This window comes from Phyllostomus discolor, chromosome 6, assembly GCF_004126475.2.
Source record: "Phyllostomus discolor isolate MPI-MPIP mPhyDis1 chromosome 6, mPhyDis1.pri.v3, whole genome shotgun sequence".
NCBI classification, from domain to species: domain Eukaryota; kingdom Metazoa; phylum Chordata; class Mammalia; order Chiroptera; family Phyllostomidae; genus Phyllostomus; species Phyllostomus discolor.
Window position 1 is genome coordinate 155,084,138 of NC_040908.2, and position 12,361 is coordinate 155,096,498.

Here is a 12,361-nt window from a genome sequence, read left to right on the forward strand (position 1 = left end):
GTGCTCTCTGTCATCACCCACTTCCCCAGTCCCCCTGGAGGCCCCCAGGTAGACCCTTCCCTTACCCACATGCATCCAGATCCCTGGTTCTGTGCTCTTCCCACCCTTTCAGGTCTCCTGCCCTCACCTCCGCAGGCAAGATACAAGTGCCCCACCCCATTACTATTTTATTTATACCGCATTATTGCTACTTGTTGCTACTTGAAACTGCCTTATTAATGTGCTTACATGTTTATCTTTGTCTCCTCCAGGAGAATGTAAACCTCATGAGAGCAGAGCCCTGGGGTGTCCTGTACCCCCCGCATCCCCCACCCTTCCGCCATCCCTGGCACCCAGAACGTGCCTGGCACCCAGTGGGCTACGGTAGGCATTAACTTCCTGGCCTGACTGGAGAGGAATCCCAGCTGCGTGCTGGTGCTGCCCTCTAGTGGCGCTGGGTCCCCATCGCACCTGGCTTTTTAACCTCCCATCCCACCTGTCACCAGCCCCCAGGGCACATCTCTGCCGGACTCTGGGGATGGAGGTAAGGGGATCTTATCCCCAGGATTCATCCTTGGATTCAGAAGAATTAGGGACCCTTTCTGGCACCTAGTCTTTGAACAGCCACAATTAACGAAGATGAATTTAGTGTACGCTGTGGACTCTGTCCTGGAAGAGACACCTCGGGGCAGAAATATGATGGTGTCTGTCTCTATGAAGTCTAATAGATCGAGATGAGCCAGCCCAACGGTCCTACCTCACAGGCAGCAGTACTGAAGCCCAAGCCCGGACAGACATAAAATTATCTGGCCTAAAAACTCTCCAGAGTAATTGTCACCCCTTTCCCCACCCACTGATAAGCACCGAGCAGTCACATTTTTATGCAAAGCATGTGCTCCTGAAGACCTTGCATAATTCAAAACGTGCATAATTCCAGACTAATTTTGCCATAAAAATGAATGCAAAGCAGAAAGAACGTGTTGCATAAATCTACCCCCATCGTGGCATATTTTTGCTTTAATGCTGCTTTTTATTTTCCCGGCATTATCTCTAATATTTCACAGCACGCTCTCTGCTGAATTAACGGTGCAGCATTTCCTGCTGGTGGTTTGGCCTTCTTCATAACCTTTTATCACATCTCACTTTATTTCCAACGTTATTGATTTTCAGGTGCGTTTCTCAGCACCTCCACTTAAAGAACGCTCCGATGACATTGTTACGAGGCACAGATAAGAGATTTAAAGTTATCACAACTGCGGATGTTGAGGAAGCGGCACGACCGTCTCCAGAATTCCCCACCGTGATTAGAAATTCGGATGCTTGCAAACCACCATGCACGCACACAGAAGGCGCGTATTTCTATTTGATAACCAGAGCGACACCACCCCGTGGCAGGTTCACAATTCCCAGGTAACAGCTCACTTAGCTCCTCCAACTCCAGGCAGTTGTGAGATTTTTTTTTTTTAACTGAGGAGTTTTGCGTTATTTCCAACTTAGTGCATAAACATGTATTAGCATTTGTATGCCGCATCTTCCTGAGGCCACAGAGTTGATGTTCTCATGAACCAGGACCTCACCCCAGATGGTCTCGCTTGCCAGGCTGTTCACCCCAGAGGGGGGCGGGGAGAGCACGACCACACCCAATAACCATGGACCCAGATTGACTTCAGCAGTTCCAGCCACCCGCCTCACACTAACATGGCGGCCTTTCTGAAGGCAGCATCTGCAGAGCCCACCCGCCCCCAAGTCCACTCCTAGGGTCCTTCTGTCTCCCCCTGCCCCCTCTTCACATAGGCATTTGGTTCAAGTTGTCTCATTCTGTGCCAGCTGCCCCCTCCTCAACACTGAGCCTGAGAGGGATTTAGACCCGTGACTGGGGGTGGGGGTGGGGGATGAAGGAAAGCGAGGACTGAGTACCCAGCACTTACAAGACATCGGACTTCCCACAGGGCCGAGAACAGCCTCTGGGCACACAAGGCCTGTGGAGTGTCTGTTTGGCCTTCCTTTGCCTGGGACTCCTTGCTTTATTTCTTTTTCATTTTTGTTTATTGGTTTTTTAAGAGAAAAGAGAGAGAGAGAGAGAAAAACATCAATGTGTTGCTCGACTTATTCACGCATTCATTGGTTTGTCTCTTGTATGTGCCCTGACCAGGGATCGAACCCCCAACCATGGCATATCGGGACTTCATTCTGACGAACTGAGTGACTTTGGCTAGGGCCTGTAATTGCTTTCTGAAAGGTTCCCTCTGCTTGGCCAGAGCCTGACCCCAGAAGAGGGAGGGCCAGACCCCAGGAAGAAGGAGAGGAGGGGCTGGCTCTGAACCCACACCTGCTGGGGCCCCTGTCCTGCTTTCACTCCCGCCCAACCTTGGGCAAATTCTTATCCAAAACGCAGCCCCTCTCTGGGTCTTAGTTCCCACATCTATAGAATCTAGGGGGTAAAAACACCACCTACTTCATGTTACCTACCGAAGTAAAGGGGTTTGTCTGCCTGCACACGTTTAAGCCCAATAAAAAGTTAAGAGGAGTCTTTGCAGCCCAGAAAGTGAAGGTTTCCTTTTAAGGAAATGGTGCCATGCGGGGAGTCACAGGCAAGCTTGTGCCCAAAGATCTGGCCCCCCAGGGCTTCTAGGGGACCAGTCCTTCAGTGCACTAAGCCAGTTAGGGTCAGGGTTCGGGTCATGGTCTCTACCGACCGGCTGCAGCCTGGGCAGGGGCAGTTGACTGTTGCTTGTGGTCCTGGCATCGGCCATGGCATCCTGTTGTCTGGTTTTGCAAGAATGTGGTCAGCGGGGTTATGTCAGAGCTGAAGCACCACTGACGCCATAGACGCTGTCTCCAATTTGACTGAAACTGTTTCTGTGGTCAACAGACCCGAGGCTTTGTTCCCGAGATTATCTGATGCTGCCAGGACGTCACTGCCCCAAGGGCCTCCTGATTAGGGAGCGGGCGTACAGGGCCAAAGTTGGTGGGTGGGCGGGTGAGCCGGGGTGGGGTGCGGGAGGGGGCCAGTGTGACTCAAAAGGGAAGAAAGGAGAAAACGTCACACGAGAGACATGAAGCTTCTGTGTGGGTACGAATGCAGTCCCCCGGACAACGCGTGGCACCGAACACGGGCGGGGGCGCCCGTTTCCTGGGGTGTGTGAGGGCCAGCGTGGGAATCGGGGGTTCCACCTCTCAGAGTGGGTGTGGTGCGACATTAGACGGTCCCCAGCCGGGAGGACTCTGCCCACTGATGAACAAGTCACAGAGGGGAAGCACGGGGAATCGCCAGCTGCGGAGGGCAGGGGGCTCCCACTCCGGTTTTGCCCAAGTGTCTGTCAAGTCGCCTTCTGATTTAAGAGTTCGGCGGCTTGGACAGGAGCCAGACAGCCTCTCTGCCGCCCAGGTGACCCTGGATTCAGGCCAGCCCCTCCCACCGGGCCCGCTCCACCCTGCGCAGCCGGAGAATCTGCAAATTTGCCTGGTGAGTAAGCTGGGTGGACCCAAAGCCACATTCCTCCTACCTGTCAGGAGACGGTGGAATCACTCCAAGGCCAAGGCCACAGCCCGGGCTGGATCCAGGGGTGTCCAACCCACAGCCCGCAGGCTGCGTGCTGCCCAGGGTGGCTATGAATGGGCTCAACACAAAATAGGAAATCTACTTAAAACATTATGAGACTTTTTTGTTTGCATTAGTGCTTGTGCGTTAAATGTGTGGCCCAAGACGCCTCTTCTCCTTCCAGCGTGGCCCAGAGACGCCAAAAGGCTGGACACCCCTATACCCTGCCCATCCCCACCAAGCCTCGATTACCTCCTTGGCGCCATTTTACACTCTTTGCTCTCTCTGGGCCTCAACCTTCCCTACTGGAAAATGGGAGCCCAGGCTGCCCCAGCTGCTTCAGCTGAGCATTCCCAGACTGTGGGAACCCAGCCTCCACCTTCCACTCCCTACCCCGACTCGGGTGCCGGGGGCTGAGGTACACCGATTCACTACTGTTTGCCGGGCCCCCAAGTACGAAAGGGGGAGGGAGCCCCATGGAACAGCACCGGGGAGGCCTTCTGGAAGAAAGGGCGGGGGATGTGCAGCCCCAGGTTAAAAACTCGGGGGCAGTGCCCGGCCACTGTTGCCCCCCTCCTGCCGTTGGGGTCATCTCCTCCTTCACATCATCGTCTCCCCGCAGACAAGGAGGCTCCTGAAGGCCAGCAGGTACTGAGCCTCTCCTCTCTGTATCCCCAGCGCCTGGGTGCTGGGGCCGACTTCCCGCCTGGACAGAGAAAGGGCAGGTTTCCCTGGGCAGGAGCGGGGAAGGCGACCTGTTCCCGGCCTCTGGCCTGTTGGGCGTGTTCCAGGTGACCACGCAGGACCAAACCATGCAGCCGAAAAGGAACAGCCCCAGACTCACCCTCGGCTGCCTCCTCCCCCCCTGCTCAGGTCCCACAGCCTTCTAACCTCCTACTCGCCTTCTCCTGCCACCCCCACCCTGTCCCCACGGCCTGGCCCCTCTCCTGGAAAGCCTGTCACTTCTGGCTCTTTGACTCACTTTGGACTGGCTGGGGAGACACAGGCTGCCCCGGTGACAGAGAAGGGTCTATAGGTGTGTTTTCTTTGAACCCAGGTCCCGGTGTCAGCCCTGAAATGCCTCCTCCCTCAGGGAAGTGCTGTGAGGGGAAGTCCATGGCACAGGAAACAATAGCATTAAATGCTTGCCATGTCCCTGGATGGGTGGTCAGTTGGCTGGAGCATCGTCCCATCACCAGACTATCGCAGGTTCGGTTCCCAGTCAGGGCACATACGGGAGGCAACCAACGGATGCTTCCCTCTCACATCAACATCTGTCTCTCTCTTTCTCCCTCCCTCTCTCTCTTTCTCCCTCCCTCTCCCTCTCTCCCCTTCCTCTCTCTCAAATCAATAGGCATATCCTCAGGTGAGGATTAAAACAAATGTTTGCCACATCCGTCTCTGGTGCTCCTGCCTGTGCACCTTGAAACCTGGAGAACCCCTCCTCCACACATGTCCGAATGTTCCCCACCTGCCATCGCGGGTTCAAGGGTCACAGCTCCCCCCAGGAAAGTGACTGTTCCCCTATTAGGACCTTCTCCCCTGGGCTGCTGTGACCACAGGTGGCAGGAGGAACTGCTCAGCCGGGGGGCCCCTGGCAGGTCCCGGCCTGGCTTTGCCTGGTGTCTTGCGAGTCACTGTCAGCTGCTGGGCCTTCTCTCCCACCTGAGGGGTAGACGTGAGCATAGGGGCCATTTAGGCTCAGCCACCCTGGGAGTCAAGTCATCCCCCCACTGGCCAGCGAGCTCCTGAGACACTGAGGGGTCAGCACGTTTGTTGAGGACCTCAGTGAAGGAATTCAGAGCTGGGGACACTCAGACCTATAGCTCTTTCAGAATTAAGCCTCTGAGCGTCCTCGGCCCAGCAACCGCCCTTCCTGTCCCTTTCCCTGGCCCAGGAGCCGAGCCATCTTCTCAGCCGCCAGCCAGCCTCACCCTCACATGGCCCTGGGTGAGACGGCCAAAGACGTCGACAAGTTGTCCACTCACTATTCTTTTTCCCCCACGTAATTACGTAACATGGGGGTAAACACAGTAACGTCAAATACTTATTCAGTGCCCACCGTATGCCGGGCACTGGGCTCTGGGTTTCTACGTGAATTATCTCATTTAATCCTGCTGCCCATCCATGAGGCAGGTCCTTTATTAGCTCCCACCTCTCAGGCCAGGAAATGAGGCTGAGAGAGGTGAAAGTTGCCCAAGGTCACCTAGCAAGCTAGTGACAGACTTTTGCAACCTTATGAAACCATTTTTTTGTGCATTTGTGCTGCAATATTTTTGCATTCTTACAGTCCTCTCTCAGGCTTTGTGTTTTTGTTTTTTCATTTCACGTCCTAATCTATCTTCAGTCTGCGATGCTTTGTTTGTTAGGCACTGTTTCTTGTCTTCGTCACTAAGACAGTAGAAATATTCTGGAAAATCTGTGAAAACATAGCTAAATAGGTAAACTGGACACGGATGACTGAGAATGAATTTTTTAAATGAAACAACCTAGGAAGCAGAAAAATTGCTTTCAACATGCCTATGAATATTGCAAAATCTCCCCAGGGTGCAAGAATCTTCTCAAGACAGGGACTGGTGGCTGTGAGCATTCACTTCCAGCCAGATTCCTTGCAGCTGATCCACTTGAAACCTAGAGGGGGGGGGGGGGGGAAGCTTTCAAGTTTGTTACAACTTCATCAGACAAGCACATAGTTGCTGAAAAATGTTTAGAAATTAAAAGCCCATACTAACCCAGCAGGGGCAATACCATGATTGCGAAGGTGGTTTTCCCTGGGCGAGGCTGGTCCATTGCACTCTGGGTGTGCTGACCCCTGCGGTGTCCCCACGTGTGGGAAGCTCATCCACATAATTTGTGGTGGGGGGACTGCACTTGCGTTCTCCCCCGACTTTGGGTTTTAGACATTAGGCTGTGAGTTTCTCTTTCATGCTGGGTTCAAGCACTAACCTTCCCACCAGATGATTCTTCTGTGTAGTTTCTTTTCCTTTCAGCTTTGGGGGGCAGCCCCGGATTTCTATCTGAGAACACACAATCATGCCTGAAATATCTTCCACTCATCTCTTCCAACTCATTCTTTCTTCAAATCTAACAATCCTACCAATTAAAAAAAGAAAAAGAAAAGAAAGAAACTAAAAGCCCAGAAACCTGCAGGTGGACATGAAGCATAAAGAGATGCCAATGAAAGCTAAAACCGTAGAAGTTGCAGAGCCACCCCACGGTACATAAAAATAATATTTGAGTAAACGGGCCAGAATTACTGTTTCAACTAACTTGTATTGGTGTCAGCCTTATTGACATATAATTGAATACAAGAAAATGTACAGATTTTTTAAGGAGAGTTTAAGTTCTGACAAATAGATACCCATATAACAACTATACAATCAAAATGTTGATTCATCTTGACATCAATAAGAGGCCGAACATTCTCATCACCCCAAAAGTTCCTTTGTACCTCTTTGCCATCAATCCACCCACCCTCGACCCACGATCTGCCCTCCACAGTCAGAATCTGTTCCAGAACGTCATACAAATGTAGCCGTGTGGCATGGACTCTTTTGCACCTGTCTTCTTTCACTCATGAAGATGTTTTTGAAAGTCATCTCCTTTGTGATGTGAACAAAGCAGCCCTTTCACTTTATGAGGTAGTGCCCCGCTGCACAACCACGACATGCCGAGTTTGCTCACTCATCTCTTGATGGGCATGAGGATCACCTCCTGTTTTTCACTATTATGAATGGCTTTCTATGAGGATTTTTGCCTAAGTCTTCGCTTTAATATCGTTTTTCATTTCTCTTGGGTGAACTCCTAACTATGAGATCGTGGGGTCATGTGGGAAATGTACGTTTAACCGTATCCAGAATCGGCACACAATTTCCCAAAGTAACTCCAACGTTTTCCTTTCCCCTAGCAGCGTGCGAGAATTCCAGTTGCTCCCCATTCTGGAAACTATTTTATAGTGTCAGCTCTTTACATTTTTTTTTAATCCTAGAAGGTAAGAAGTTGTATCTCATTGTCCAACCAAATTATTGTTTATCCAATAGTCGGCTTTCTCCTCAACATCAATTCTACAATAATATTTGGAAAGGAAATTTCAATATCCCACTATGGACACCACACAGAGCAACTAAACAGGTCAATAAGGAGACAGAGGAGTTAACACTGTATATACCAACCGCATATAGCTGACTTATATAGAATACCCCACCCCAAAGACCACAGGAATTAAAACATGTTCACACTAAAATTTGAACATCCATTGAGCATAATTTAAAGAGGTAGAAACAAAACAGTACAAACAAATAATTAGAAATAAAAAGTAGAAACAACACATTGCCCATTAACTGATGAATGGGTAAACGAAATAGTCTATCCAAATACTGGAATGTTATTCAGCCTGTGATGGTTAATTTCATGTCAACTTGACCGGCAATAGGTACCCAAGTTAAGCATGTTTCTGGGCCTGTCTGTGAGAGTATTTCCAGAGGAGATTGACATTGGAATCAGTGGACTCAGTGATGTAAATTATCTTCTCCAAGGCTCCTGGGACACATTCAGTCTGTGGAGGACTGAATGGAGCAAAAGGTGGAGGAAGGAGGAACTCAACCCCCCACCTCCTCTCTGCCTCCGCACTTGAGCTAAGACACCTCATCTTCTCCTGCCCGGAGACGGGGACTTCACCGTCGGGTCCTCTGGTTCCCAGGACTTCAGACTGGGGCCAGATTGCACCAGAAGCTTTCTTATGTCTCCAGCTTACAGATGGAAGATCATTTCACTTCTCAGCCTCCATAGTCACATGAGCCAATTCATCATAATAAATCTCTCTTCATGTAGATACGCGAGTATAGGCAGATAAAGATATATAGATATCTCCCATTGTCTCTGTTTTTCTGGAGAACGCTAATACACAGCCATTTAAAAGAAACCAAATACTGATACATGCTACAAAATGGGTGAATTTTCCAAACATCATGTCCAGTTTAAAAAGCCAATCACAAAAGCCACATATTGTATGAACCCATTTATATGAAATATCCAGAGCAAGCAAATACACACAGAAGGGAGGTTATTGTTTGCCTCGGACTGAGGGGTTGGGGAAAATGGGAAGTGGCTGTTGAGGGCTATGAGGGGTCATTGCTGAAGTGATGAAATGTTCTAAAATGGACTTCCGGCCAAGATGGAGACGTAGGTAGATAAGCTTTGCCTCCTCGTACAACCAAAGGAAGAGCAACAACAAATTTAAAAGCAAAAACCAACCAGAGCGCCAGAAAATCAAACTGTATGGAAGTCCAACAACCAAGGAGTAAAAAAAAGAAACATTCATCCAGACTGGTAGGAGGGGCAGAGACGGGCAGCTGGGAGGCGAAGACTCCAGGCAAGGCAGTGGCTGGCAGACCAGGTAGTCCTACACTCGTGTGTGGATAAACCGGGAGGAACTGCAGAGTAAGACAGACCTTGCAGCCCAGGGTTCCCACATGGGAAACTAAAGCCTCAAAAACTCTGGCAGTAAAAATCTGTGGGGGTTGCACTGGTAGGAGAAACTCCCAGCCTCATGGGAGAGTTCATTGGAGAGACCCACAGGGTCCTAGAATGTATACAAACCTACCTACCTGGGAATCAGCACCAGAAGGGCCCAATTTGCTTGTGGGTAGTGGGGGAAGTGCCTGAAAGTGAGGTTAGAGCCAAGCAAGTGGCATTGTTTCATCTTGGGCCCCTTCCCCACATACAGCACCACAAAACATCCACGTCGGTTGCCCTGCCCTGTAGGATAGCCAAGGCTCCACCCTTTACTGCATAATGGGTACACTGAGACAAAAAAAATATGGCCCAAATGAAAGAACAGATCAAAGTTCCAAAAACAGAACTAAGGAATGAATAGATAGCCAATCTATCAGATACATAGTTCAAAACACTTGTAATCGGGATGCTCACAGAAATGATTAAGTATGGTCGCAAAGCAGAGGAAAAAGCAAAGGCTATGCGAAGTGAAATAAAGAAAAATATACAGAGATCCAAAAATGAAGGGAAGAAAACCAGGACTCAAATCAACAATTTGGAACAGAATGAAGAAATAAACATTTGACCAGAAGAGAATGAAGAAACAAGAATTCAAAAAAAAACAAGGAGAAACTTAGGAACCTCTGGGACAACTTTAAATGTTCCAACATCCAAATCACAAGGATGCCAAAGGAGAAGAGGAAGAACAAGAAATTTAAAACATACTTGAAAACATAATGAAGGAGAACTTCCCCAATCTGTCAAAGGAACTAGACTTCCAGGATGTCCAAGAAGTTCAGAGAGTCCCAAAGAAGTTGGACCCAAGGAAGTACACACCAAGGCACATCATAATTACATTACCCAAGATTAAAGAGGAGAGACGCTTAAAAGCAACAAGAGAAAAGGAGACAGTTACCTACAAAGGAGTTCCCATAAGACCATCAGCTGTTTTCTCAAAAGAGACCTTACAGACAAGAAGGGGCTAGAAAGAAGTATTCCAAGTCATGCAAGGCAAGGACCTATATCCAAGATTGCTCTATCCAGCAAAGCTATCATTTAGAATGGAAGGGCAAATAAAGTGCTTCCCAGACAAGGTAAAGTTAAGGAGTTCATTATTACTAAGCCATTATTATATGAAATATTAAAGGGACTTATGTAAGAAAAAGAAGAAGATCAAAAATATGAACAGTAAAATGACAACAAACTAACAATTATAAACAATTGAACCTAAAAAACAAAAACAAAAATGCACTAAGCAAACAACTAGAATAGGAAACAGAATCTGGAAATAGAGATCACATGGAGGGTTATCAGTGGGGGAGGGGAAAGGGAGAGAGTAAGGGAAAAGGTACAGGGAATAAGCAACAGAAATGGTAGGTACAAAAAAGACAGGGCGAGGTTAAGAATAGTGTAGGGAATGGAGAAGCCAAAGAATTTATATGTACGACCCATGGACATGAACTAAGGGAGAGAGATGCTAAAAGGCATCTAGGTACAGGGGGATAAAGGGGAGGAAAAAATGAGACAACTGTAATAGCATAATCAATAAAATATACTTTAAAAAAGAAAGAAAATATTCTAAAATGATTGTGGTGATGGTTGCACAATTCTGTGAATATATTAAAAACCACTGAATTGTACACTTAAGTGGGTAAATGTATACTTTAAGTGGGTGATTTATATCTTGATAAAGCTGCTTTAAATAGCTATTAGAAGTTATAAGTGAGTTAAGCAAGGTTGTGGAATATAAGATCAATATACAAAAATCAATTATGTTCTATATACAGAAAAAAACAAATGGATATTAAGATTTTTAAGTACCATTATAATAGCAACAGACAACCTGAAAAAATTAGGGATGAACTTAACAAAATATATGCAAGGTTTGTGTGTTAAAAACTACAAAATGTTGATGAGACAAACACTTAAATAAATGGACAGAGAGGTGACATTCATGGATCAAAAGACTTAAAATTGTTAAGACGTCACTTCCCCCAAAATTGATCTATATATTCAATACAACTTCAATAAAATCCTGGCAATGTTTTTCATACAAATTGGCAAGCTGCTTCTCAAATTTGTGTAGAAAAGCAAAGGACATAGGCTAGTCAAAACACTGTTTAAAAAGAAAGCAAAGTTGGAGGACTCATGGCATGTGATTTTTAAGACTTAATATAAGCTACAGGAATAAAAAGGGTATAATATTGGTGAAAGAATAAATATACATAGCAATGGAACCAAATAGAGTTTAGGAATATGTGGTCAATTGGTTTTTAACAAATATGCTAAAGTAATTCAAAGGAGAAGAAATGTTATTTTCAATAAATGGTGCTGGAGCTTTTCAACATACCTATGTTTTTAAAAAAAGAAAAAGAAAAAAACCTTCACACACACCTGCTGCCGTATAGAGAACTGACTCAAGATGGATCATAGATCTAAAGGGAAAACCGTAAACCCTAAAACTTCTAGATGAAACATGTGATTTGGGTGAAGCAAAGATTTCTAAAGTATGATCCAAAAGCACGCATCATAAAAGACAAATAATTAATTGGACTATCAAAATTTAAAACATCTGCACTTCTACACAGGCTGTTAAGACAATGTAAACACAAGTCAAAGGCAGGGAGAAAATATCCGTCATGCACATTTCTCATCAAGGATTTTTATCTAAATATATAAAGATCTCTCACAACTCAATAGTAAAAAACAAACATGAGAACAGACACTTCGCCAGAGGAGAAACATGAATGGCACTTAGGCACATAAAAAGATGACATCATTAGCCATGAGAGGAATGCGAACTGAAACTGCAGTAACAGATCACTGCACGTTTATTCGAGTGAATAAAAACTGTAAACTGACAATACCAAGTAAGGACTTGGAACAGCCAGAACTTTCAGGCCTCTCTGGTGGGTGCAGCCATGTTGGAAAGCAAATTGTCAGTCCCCTCAAAGTCAAAGACACAGCAGTGGCAGGTGTGGCTCAGGCGGCTGGGCATGGTCCCGCAAAGTGAAAGGTCACGGGTTTGGTTCCCGTCAGGGCACCTGCCCGGGTTGCAGTTTCTGTCCCAGTGAGGCCACCGATTTCTCTCTCACACTGGTGTTTCTCTCCCTGTCTTTCTCCCTCCCTTCCCCTCTCCCTAAAAATAAATAAGACATTTTTTAAAGATTAATGGTCTAAATAGAATTAAATAATTTCAAGTTAAATGCAGTTCTTAAAAGTTATTTTGTTTAATGATGAAAGTACTCTTCTGCCAAGCAATTCTTTAAAGACTGGAATTATAAAAGATAATTGAATCGCTATTATTCTGCCTAGTACCTTTACTTAAATTTGCATAAACATTTACTG

The 12,361-nt window shown here is 46.9% G+C and overlaps 1 non-coding gene across 1 annotated transcript; it reads left to right on the top strand.

Moving 5' to 3' along the window:
• The first annotated feature begins 6,244 nt into the window (after positions 1–6,244).
• On the top strand, positions 6,245–6,406 carry LOC114501242. Its single transcript, XR_003684992.1, has one exon. It is a non-coding gene; the product is annotated as a U1 spliceosomal RNA (small nuclear RNA).
• Positions 6,407–12,361: the final 5,955 nt, after the last annotated feature.